Consider the following 10,493-nt stretch of genomic DNA (forward strand, 5'->3'; position numbering starts at 1 on the left):
TATAGAACATGGGCACTTTGGGACACATGGACCCGAAAAGTTTGTAGATAAGAGTTTGGAAATGTGTAATTCAGTAATTACCTACTTTAAAAGGTTTTGTAGTTTTTTCTTGTTTAGTTAAGAGAAAAATTGTGCAGTTAATCACTTGATTAATTTATCCTGTTAAGTTCACTCCACCTACCCTTATGTAGTATTTGTTTTGTAGAAACTTAATCTGGCACAATGATTGAAGTTTATAGTATGTTAAATCACAAGATGTTCTGGAAGAACACTTCTGCTTCATGTTCAGTGCAACAGTGTCCTAACTCTTGGTGTGCTTAAGAACACATAGAGTAGTGGTTCCCAAACTTGTCTGCACATTGGTGTCACTGGAAAGCTTCAAAACACACACACAAAAAATGGTGATTTGAGAACTTGCTTTGCCTCTTACGAGCTGTGACCTTAATCCAGATACTTAATGCTTCTAGATGTTCATATCCCAAAGAGTTACTTTGAAGATGAAAATCATTAAGAGCACCTGGTGTAAATCTTGGGCACATAGTAGCAGCTGCTGCATAAATTTTAGCTGTTTTTTCACTGCTTAACACCATGTTACTCAATAGAAAGCTTCAAGGGGCATGTAGTGGTGGTTTTAAAATTACATGTTAGGTTAAACAGGTGGATCTTACTCCAAATGGTTGTATATGATGAGAAGCATCTGGTTGAGTTCTCAATGAATTAAGACTGAGCTGTTTGAATCTGCTTCATTTTTTTGGTATTATGTTGAGCTATGAACTAAGCTTGATAATCTGATTTAATCTTTAAAGTGAGGTTTATGAGTTTTCTGAAATGTAATCATTGCACTTTTAATGGTAAATCATGTCCTTGTGAACTAATTACAAAGATGGCCTTCAGTGCTTTCAAATCTTTAGAGTTGCCTCCAACAGTTACATCATTTCATGCTATTTAACAGTTCTAAGCTGGAGTTTGACTCCATTTCTTTCTTTTTTTTTTTTTTTTTTTCATTTTTCTGGGCTGCTAAAGATGACCAGAAAATGGGCTGGTGAATTGTGATGAGAGGGAAATAACCTTTCTTTGGCTTCTTACCCTTAAATGGGCACTATGATGAGAACAAGCTCAGTGAGTCTAGGTGACATTGATGATTTGAAGATTATAAGTGTCAGCTTTAGCATAAGAAGTTTATGATCCTGTAATGGCATTTTTATTTAGATATGAGTGCTTTTTTCAGTAGGGAATATACTTTTGCTGTCATAGCCTTAATTCCATTTTAACATGGTTTTCTTTAACGACTGAGAAAAGAGCAAACTTTAACTCAGTGAAATTTCCCTTCAGTTAGTCTGAATACTGTTAATAAGTAGATGTAGTTGCTTTATAAGAAGTTCATTTGGTTAGGTGAAAATTTTTAATTAGAACATAGTTAACATACAGTGTTACATTAGTTTAAGTTGTACAATATAGTGATTCAACAATACTGTACATTACTCAGTGCTCCTCACAACAAATGCACTCCTTAATCCCCAGAGGGGGGAAAAATTTATTTGGAGTTTGTTCCCCTTAAATCTGGATGCAATGTCCTGACACTGTTAAGCAATTTTTACTATTTTGGTGAAATGAGTTGCAGAGTTAGTCATTTTGCAGAATAGATAAAACCTATGTGTTGAGAAGTAAGGAGAATAGAGACCATGTCTCATGCCCAAATAGAGGCGTAGAGGTTTCATGGCACCTATTAAGATGTGTGGAGTTTCATTTTGGGAGATTTTTTCTGAGTTGGGTGTTGGCAAGGGTAAAATACTAAGTATTTTAGTAAAGGGTATCTGTAAAGGGTAGATAATAAATATTTTAGACCATATAATCTCATGCAACCACTCTGTCATTGTAGCATGAAACCTGCCATAGACAATACATAAATGGATGGATTATGTCTTCTGCAATAAAACTGGCCAGCTGGGGGCGCGGTAATTTGCTGATAACGATTCTAAATATTAAGGACCAATTCTTTCTTTGTAAACTTTAAAGTGAAAGAGCCGTGGTATTTAATCTTTACACCATTCCCAGGATGATCTTTGAGTCTTAGAAATTGCCTAGCTTTTAAAAGATTAATTTTGCCCCGGGCGCCTGGGTGGCTCAGTCGTTGAGTGTCTGCCTTAGGCTAAGGTCATGATCCCAGGGTCCTGGGATCGAGTCCCACATCGGGCTCCCTGCTCACCAGGAAGCCTGCTTCTCCCTCTCCCACTCCCCCTGCTTGTGTTCCTGCTCTCACTATCTCTCTGTCAAATAAATACATAAAATCTTAAAAAAAAAAAAAAAGATTAATTTTGCCCCTTTTGGTAAACATGGTTGTAGTATTGTGTCCACACAGGATCAAATATATTGCATCCTGAATCACACTGAAAGAAGTGCACATTTATCGGTGCAATACAATAGTATTTTAGTGAGAAATGGGAAAACCTTAGTAAATCATGGGGACGCTTTTGAAAGGGCAGCCCTGGTTTCCCTTTCTCCTCTAAAAGTAATTTCTTTCCTGACTTGTTACTCTGCCAGCGTTCTCTACTTTGCATTTTTATAAAGTTAGAAGTTTTGACTTTTTCTCATTTGGCTTATGCCAGCAAGAATAGGGACCATTTATTCTAAAGAATGAGACTGTGGTCAAAAGTAGAGCTTTTCTCTGAAGTGATGGAGAAGTATTTGGTAAAGAGTATGTCATCTCTGCTCTGAACATGAATTGAGTGAGAACCAGAAGCATCTCTTCACCAGCAATAGGACATAAAATGGAACAAGAACTTTGAAGTAAGTGCGGGTCCAAGGTTTGGTATTGCAAGTTGCTAATTCCAAGGCATCAGGTTCCTGTCCGATGTGATCATCGGGACATCAAGGACAGGTTTTGGTCCTTGCATTTGAAGTCTGGCAGGTGCCAGTGAGACAATACCCAGATGATAGCTCAGGTGACTGAAAGCGACAAGTGGTGAAGTTAAGTCTCTCAGTAGTGTGTGCTTCAGGCTAACAACTAGGCACAGAGCAGAGGGCAGTGTTGAAATTCTTTCTGGAGTGGAGGTGAGGGAAAGGTCGCACGTCTAATAGGGGAAAGAGGTAGAATCAGTGTATTGAATCTGAACCCAGGAACTAGATCTCAGAAACCCCTTCCTCAGCTAGTGAGGCTGCAAGGTGATAATGCAGTTAAGCCACGCCAGAGGTGCCACATGGGCTGCAAATCCATAGAATAAGGAACAAGTTGCTGCAGTTTAAGGACTGAGAACACAACCATAACTAATGAGGGCTAAACAGCTGCTAACTGGATCTGAAGTTCAAATGGCCTGCTTTAGCCAACCTGGGTAAGAAGGCATCTGATTGAAGATGGAGAGTAAGTGTACATATGAAGCCTACACTAGTTGACATTTTAAATATGATCAATGACTAATAGTGAATATTTCTTGAATCTGCGAATTCTCAAGTTAAATCATAAATTGACTAAAATGAGGGCCTGCTAGGCCAGGCTCTCTGCTGAAAGTACAAAGAATAAAGATAACCCCTGTGCTGAAATTGATCACAGCCTGGTAGGAAAAACATTGCAAATGAGTTTTCAAGTATGTGTAGTGTATAGGGTTAGCATAGGGCAGGGTCAGAGGGTTCAGGGAAGGCTTTCCAGAGGATATCATAGCTTGGTTTTAATGAATAACAATTTACTAAAGCACAGAGGTCAGAAGGAAATTTTAGGCAAAGGAATTGGCCTGTGCAAGGGCATGCTACAGCCAAAGAAGTTCAGGAAACCTTACGGAGTTCAGTATAAGTACAGGAGCAGGAGATGGAGGTGAGGCTGCAGGGACCAGATCACAAAGAACCTTGTTTACCATGTTGACCAAACTTTGATTTTACTCTGCAAGCAGTGGGGAACTATCAAAGACGTTAAAATTGGACCACCAGACTCAGTGTTCCTTCTGTTTAGCTTTAAAAATCCGTTAACGTGATTGCTTAAAACTGCAGGGACGGGGGGCATCTGGCTGGCTCAGTTGGAGGAGCATGCAACTCTTAATCTTGGGGTCATGAGTTCGAGCTCCACACTGGGTATAGAGATTACAAAAAAAACAAAAAACAGAACAAAAAACAAAACCAAAAAACCCCTGCAGGGACAGGTGGAAGGGTTAACTTGTGAATGCCTCATTCCAGGTGTGACTTTAGGTGAAGAATTGTCTGGGTAGAGGAGTGTGTGTTAGCAATGAAAGAGGCAAACTATTCCTGGCATGTTAGGGGAAAGTTGAACAAGGATCTGGCCTGCATTAGAGAAATTCCCCAAGGCAGTCCATCAGTAATACCTTCTATAATGACTTAAGAAAAATGAGGTTCTAAGATACTTCTTAGAAGATACTTTTTCTCAATAAGTAAGCCTTTTCTCTCTTCTGTGTCCAAAGTAAATCTGAAAATTTACTAAAAATCAAATAATTGAATAATTCTGGGCAATTACCATAAACATAATGTAGTGTTAGTGAATGAGGAAACCCGAAGATAAAAAGGTGTGGCCCTGCCTCAAGAAACATGATTATTTAACCTATATATGTGTATCCATATAACTAAGTCTAGGGAAGGTAAGTCTTGGATTCTTTTTGTAGATAGCTATGCACATTTCAGAATACCTGAAAAAAAATTTATTTTTCAAAAACTTTTCTTTGAATAGGTACTTCTAAAATATACTGAATTTACATTTAAAATGTATTCAAACTCTTCATGGTTTATGCACTTTTCTATGGTTTATTTCACAATTGAGAGGAAGAAGGAATTCCACAACTCGTTAAACAGTGACCTCTAAGACTAAGAAGAGCTACTGTCAAAGATAATTAAACGTATGTCTTGACTTTGGAGGACTTAACCAAAAGTATTCTAAAAATGCTTTAAGCAATGGCAGCATCACCAAAATCATTCACACCATGAGCGCCTGCCTTCTCAGTGCCTAGCACTGTCCCGCTTGTTTGTGAGTGCAGAGCCTACCAATGTCACTGCTCTGAAGGGAACATGAGTCTTTCGGATGGTCCAGTTCCAATGCGTCTGTCTGCTAAAAAATAAAAATCACATTTATTTCTTTTCTAAGATGTGACTTTAGTGAAAAAATTTGAGAGTAATATTGGTTGTTTGCCTTGAGTTCCAGGTATTGATTTGGTTAGACAAGAGTTCTACTGAAATTGCAGTTGCTAACAAATTTTCAAGCTGTTTTTTTTTGTTGTTGTTGTTAAAGATTTTATTTATTTATTTGACAGAGAGAGAGAGATAGCGAGAGCAGGAACACAAGCAGGTGGAGTGGGAGAAGGAGAAGCAGGCTTCCCGCAGAGCAGGGAGCCCGATGTGGGGCTCGATCCCAGGACCCCAGGATCATGACCTGAGCTGAAGGCAGACGCTTAACAACTGAGCCATCCAGGCACCCCTCAAGCTGTTCTTTCTGACTTGGAGGTAATTATGAAGAGAGGTTAGATTCTTCTGGAATGTCTCTCATTGCTGGCTGGGTGGCTGCTCAGGGGTATTTGTCTTGCTGTACCTGATTAGCATAGGCATTCTTGGGTCTCAGAAGGTCCACTGATCAATTGCTTTGACTCCAGGATTCTGGGCCAGCTTTCTGGCCAGGCTGTTCTGAGCAATAGTTTTTTTTTTTTTTTGAGCAATATTTTTTTTTTTTTTTTTTTTTTTTTTGGCAAGAGTGCCCAAAAATAGGTAAGTAGAGAGCAGGTAGGAAAGCTGTCTTCAAGTATTTAATGTATTAGGAAAAGAGATTAATTGGGTAGTTTTTGTGTGATGTTGGTTGAATTACCTAACTTGTATGTGCTTCAATTTCCTTAAGTGTAAAATGGGATAGTATTTGGAGCGATCTCAAAAAAATACATGTAAAGCCTTTATGGGGGTTTGGCACACAGTCCACTCAGCAATATTAGCTTTTGTTATTTTAATTTTTTTTCTGTGTATCTCAATGGGAAAAACTCTAGCAAGATAATTTTCTAAATGTGTATTTCATGGATAAACATGTGTTTACCAAGAAGTTTTAAACATGTTCTTATAGAACTTAGACCATTTGCTGGAGTGAAGTGGAAAGCATGAGTACTCCGCATTTGTACATGCTGAAACTCAAGAAGGTTAGTAATCTGCCCAAAGTCTTCCTGTGAGTATGTGAGTGCACTGGTACTTGAATGAGGTCTTCTAACTTCCTAAGTCAATGTGCTTTCTACTCTATCAGGCTACCTTAATAAAGAAACTAGGGCCAATCCAAGGATATTGGAGGATGCAGAGTCCAGTCACTGAATGAAAAATCTTTTACTGGGCGCCTGGGTGGCTCAGTTGGTTAAGCGACTGCCTTCGGCTCAGGTCATGATCCTGGAGTCCCGGGATCGAGTCCCACATCGGGCTCCCTGCTCGGCAGGGAGTCTGCTTCTGACCCTCCTCCCTCTCATGCTCTCTGTCTCTCATTCTCTCTCTCGCAAATAAATAAAAAATTTAGAAAAAAAAAAAAAAAAAGAAAAATCTTTTACTAGAGTTCTTACAAAATGGTTTGTAAGTGGGAGTGAGCAGTAGCAGTATTCAAACAAGAGCTTGGTGACCAGTTTTCATAGATACTGTGAAGGACTTCTTGCATTTGGGAAAATCTTGCCCTAGATGACTGTAATGGTCCTTTTGACTTAGATTGTATGGTCTTAAATTTGTTAGCTCATACTTTTAAAATTTTCATTATTTTTCATTGTGAGTCATCTCAAAGTCATAAATAATGTAAGCTGCTCTTAGATGTTTTGTGTAATTTATTTGCCTTATACTTTCTGATGGCAAAATGTGAGTAACATGACCTGGTGTATTTAGCCTCAGATATGTGCCCCACTGCATCACAGACATTGCATGTCTATTAAAAAGACATGTACTCAAGGGTTAAAATCTAGTAGGATCAGTAACTTTTACTGTTTTAGCAAAACATTCTTAAGTGAATCTTATATCTACCCCCCCCCCCTTGCTGTTAGGTACCTGGGAGTTAAAAAATAGAATAATTACTAATACTGTTTGGTGTCACCACCTCGGTTCATAGTGAAGTACCAGCAGTTTACCCACTTCTTTTGTACCATCAGTGCAAATGTTCAACACAATTGTTGCAGTATAAACTCTGTGATTCAAAAAGTTATTCAGTGCTTTGACTGCTTCAGCATCACTTGTGTTTGTTGGCAAGTATTCACATAAAAGAGATATTCTTTGATAATTAATTGGTGCTAGTTACCAGATGAATATAAGCAAAACAGTAAGTTCAGCACATCTGTAGATTCATCCATTTGTAAGGCAACTACAGTTTTTTTTTTTTTTTAAAGATTTTATTTATGAGAGAGAGAGAGAGAGAGAGCAGGAGCAGGGGGAGGGTTAGAGGGAGAAGCAGACTCCCCACTGAGCAGGGAGCCTGATTCAGGGCTCCATCCCAGGATCCCGGGACCCTGGGATCATGACCTGAGCCGAAGGCAGACGCTTAACCAACTGAGCCACCCAGGCGCCCCAGGCAAGTACAGTTTGGAAGATGAGCTATTAACTCAGTCTTCATGTTACAATTTCATTTTTAACTTGAGGGGAGCCTTTAACTTGAGCAGGCTCAGCGGGGAGCCTGCTTCTTCCTCTCGCTCTGCCTGCCTCTGTCAAATGAATAAATAAAATCTTAAGAAAATTTTTTTTAACTTGATGAATTACTATATCATTGGAAAATGGCACTCCTGTGACTTCTATACTGAATTTTCAGGTATTCGGCAATGTCCATTGTACCAGGGCTTTAAGTTAGCCTCTCAGCCAGTCAGTGGTATTCTCCAGGCAGTGCAATATGCAAGATCTGTATGATGCTTCAGTGGCTTCTATATTTCTGGTTTGGGAAAGCCGGGTACAAACAAGTTTTGGCTTTTAAAGAGCTCATGACTTCTATGTTTAAAATATTTGTATGAGTTTCATAGGGTTGCCTAACAAAATACCACAAACTATGCTTTAAACAACAGAAATTTTGTTATCTCACAGTTCTGGAGCCTACTAGGAGTGTGAAATCAATGTGTTGGCAGGGCCATGCCCTCTCTGAAGTCTCTAGGAGAGGATCCTTCCTTCATTTTTCCTATATTTGGGTGGTTTCTAACAATCCTTAGCATCCCTTGGTTTGTGGCAACAAAACTCTAATTCCTGCCTCAGTCTTCACATGGCTCCTTTCCCTGTGTGTGTCTGTATGTCTTTGCTTTCTTGTCTTCTGAGGACACTAGTCATTGGGTTAGGACCAAATCTGGTATGACCCATTTTAGCTGATTGCATTTGCAAAGACTCTGTTTCCATAAAGTGACATCCTCAGGTTCAGGATGATCATGAATTCTTGGGCACACAATTCAACCCAGTACAGTATTCCATTCCTTTTTCTTTAAACTTTCTTTAAACTTGGGTCTCAAACTGATGCTGCCATTTAAGTAGCACCGTAAAACTATTTGAAAGTGTTCTGCTGCATAAGGCACAATAAGTTAAAAATATCCTTAAGGCCAAGGTGAAGATGTTTTCATCATACTTTTGTTTATTTATAGCTTTGTGCAGTTTCTTTGGAGTAGATTCCTTCCTTCCATGAGTTCATTACTTTCAATATCTTTATGTGTAGATGGTGCAGCTGTGGACTGTGAAAACCAGTCTTTTAATCTCCCTATATTAAGCCAACTTTTCTTAAACATAAGAAAAATACATAGTTAATTTTAGGATGAAATATTAAGTTACAAAATGATATTTTAGATATAAAAAATCTAGAAAAAGTTTTCAAGAATTAAAAAATATTGTGAAATAAGATATCAGAGTATATTTAGTAGGGTTGTTTCCACAGAGGTGTAAGAAAACCTTGTGGGCTCCAAAATCGTGATTTAGTGCATACTGAGCAGAGACCATAGCAAGTATAACTGAAGATAGCCAGAAAGAGCCCAGTAAGAGTACAGAGAACAGAGTTAATCTCTGAAAATGCACAAACTTATAGTCTAAAGCAGCTACCTTAGAATTTTTTTTTTTTTGACCAAAGGACTAATTTGTTCATTATCATATATGTTCGAACAATCTGTTTATTTATTTATTTATTTATTTATTTTTAAAGATTTTATTTATTTGAGAGAGAGAGAATGAGAGACAGAGAGCATGAGAGGGGGTAGGGTCAGAGGGAGAAGCAGGCCCCCCGCTGAGCAGGGAGCCCGATGCGGGACTCGATCCCGGGACTCCAGGATCATGACCTGAGCCGAAGGCAGTCGCTTAACCAACTGAGCCACCCAGGCGCCCGAACAATCTGTTTATTTATCCCTCCACAGAACCACAACCTGGGGCCTAGAATCTGAAATCTGAGGCTCCCTCCTCCGTAATTTTGTGGCTTAACTGGGGGCATAGTCTAGGCAGAACAGGTGTCTCCTTTTGGATACTGCAGAAGGATGGTGGGGAAGGGGACATAGGCACACCCATACATAAAGATGGCCACACCAGGAGGCAGGTCGGAAGACAGTCTCACAATAAAGGCACTTTTACTTCAATAAGGGGCTGGGAGTTGACTGGGAGTGTTGTAGAGGCGGGGAGGAGTTTTTTGCAGGCTACAGAGAGAAATGAAGGGAGCTCACCTACACTGGGCCGTCCACGGGGTCACTGGGGGCTGCTGTATATCTTTACTGCCTCTAGGGGAAGGTGATGTATGGGCATCATGGCCAAAGAGGCACGCAGTGATGAGGCCCAGTACCCCTGCGATTTTGGAGTGGCTTCCTCTCTCAGCAAGGACAACAGTGGAAGTGATCAGATAGAGGATGGCCACTATGAGGGTTCAGAAGAAATCACTCCAAGGCCAGTTGATGAGCTGTATCTTGGTATGCAGGTCACACATGTAGATGGCAAAAAAGATAGCAGCAAGGATCATCTCAACCACTGGCAGGGAGGAAGATCCTGGTGCGGAGGTACTGGAGCAGATCAGAATCACCAGCCAAGATGTAATCTCAGCAAACAGGAGAATTCCCTTTCGGGTGCACGAAAAGTTGGTGCAGGAGGAGGGGGTGGCAGGAGGGTAGCTGTGGGGGCTGAGAGGCGCTCGGAAGGCGCCATGGGGTGAGCGGGGGTCCCTAGGGACGCAGACAATCTCCTCGCTTGCACATGGGTTCAGGGACGCTGCACACCCTAAGTTCGAATCACCTCACTACCTTAGAAATTTCTTAAAAACCAAGATCTACAAATACATTTCATTAGTCAGCAGAGCAGTAACATTATCACGTCATGAAGTCTCTGGAAAACACTACAGATGCATGAGAAAATGAAAGTGACAAAAGCAAAAACATGTTGGTATTATAATGAAAATAGTGTGAACTGAACCAACCTTGAAAGAGTCTCAGACTCTCAGGAATCTGGGCCCTAGTTAGAGAAGCAATGTCAAGGATAGACTGAATATGCTTATACCAAATGACAATAATTATGGGCCCAGCACGCCAAATGACTAATTAATGTGAGACATGACATTCTCCTCTGCAGCCAGC

At 40.0% G+C, this 10,493-nt stretch overlaps 1 pseudogene; it reads right to left on the reverse strand.

The window, feature by feature from the left end:
• Positions 1-9,596: 9,596 nt before the first annotated feature.
• LOC110591157 lies at positions 9,597-10,068 on the reverse strand (annotated as a pseudogene).
• Between the last annotated feature and the right edge of the window lie 425 nt (positions 10,069-10,493).

The sequence above is a fragment of the Neomonachus schauinslandi genome, chromosome 7, assembly GCF_002201575.2.
Source record: "Neomonachus schauinslandi chromosome 7, ASM220157v2, whole genome shotgun sequence".
Classification (NCBI taxonomy): domain Eukaryota; kingdom Metazoa; phylum Chordata; class Mammalia; order Carnivora; family Phocidae; genus Neomonachus; species Neomonachus schauinslandi.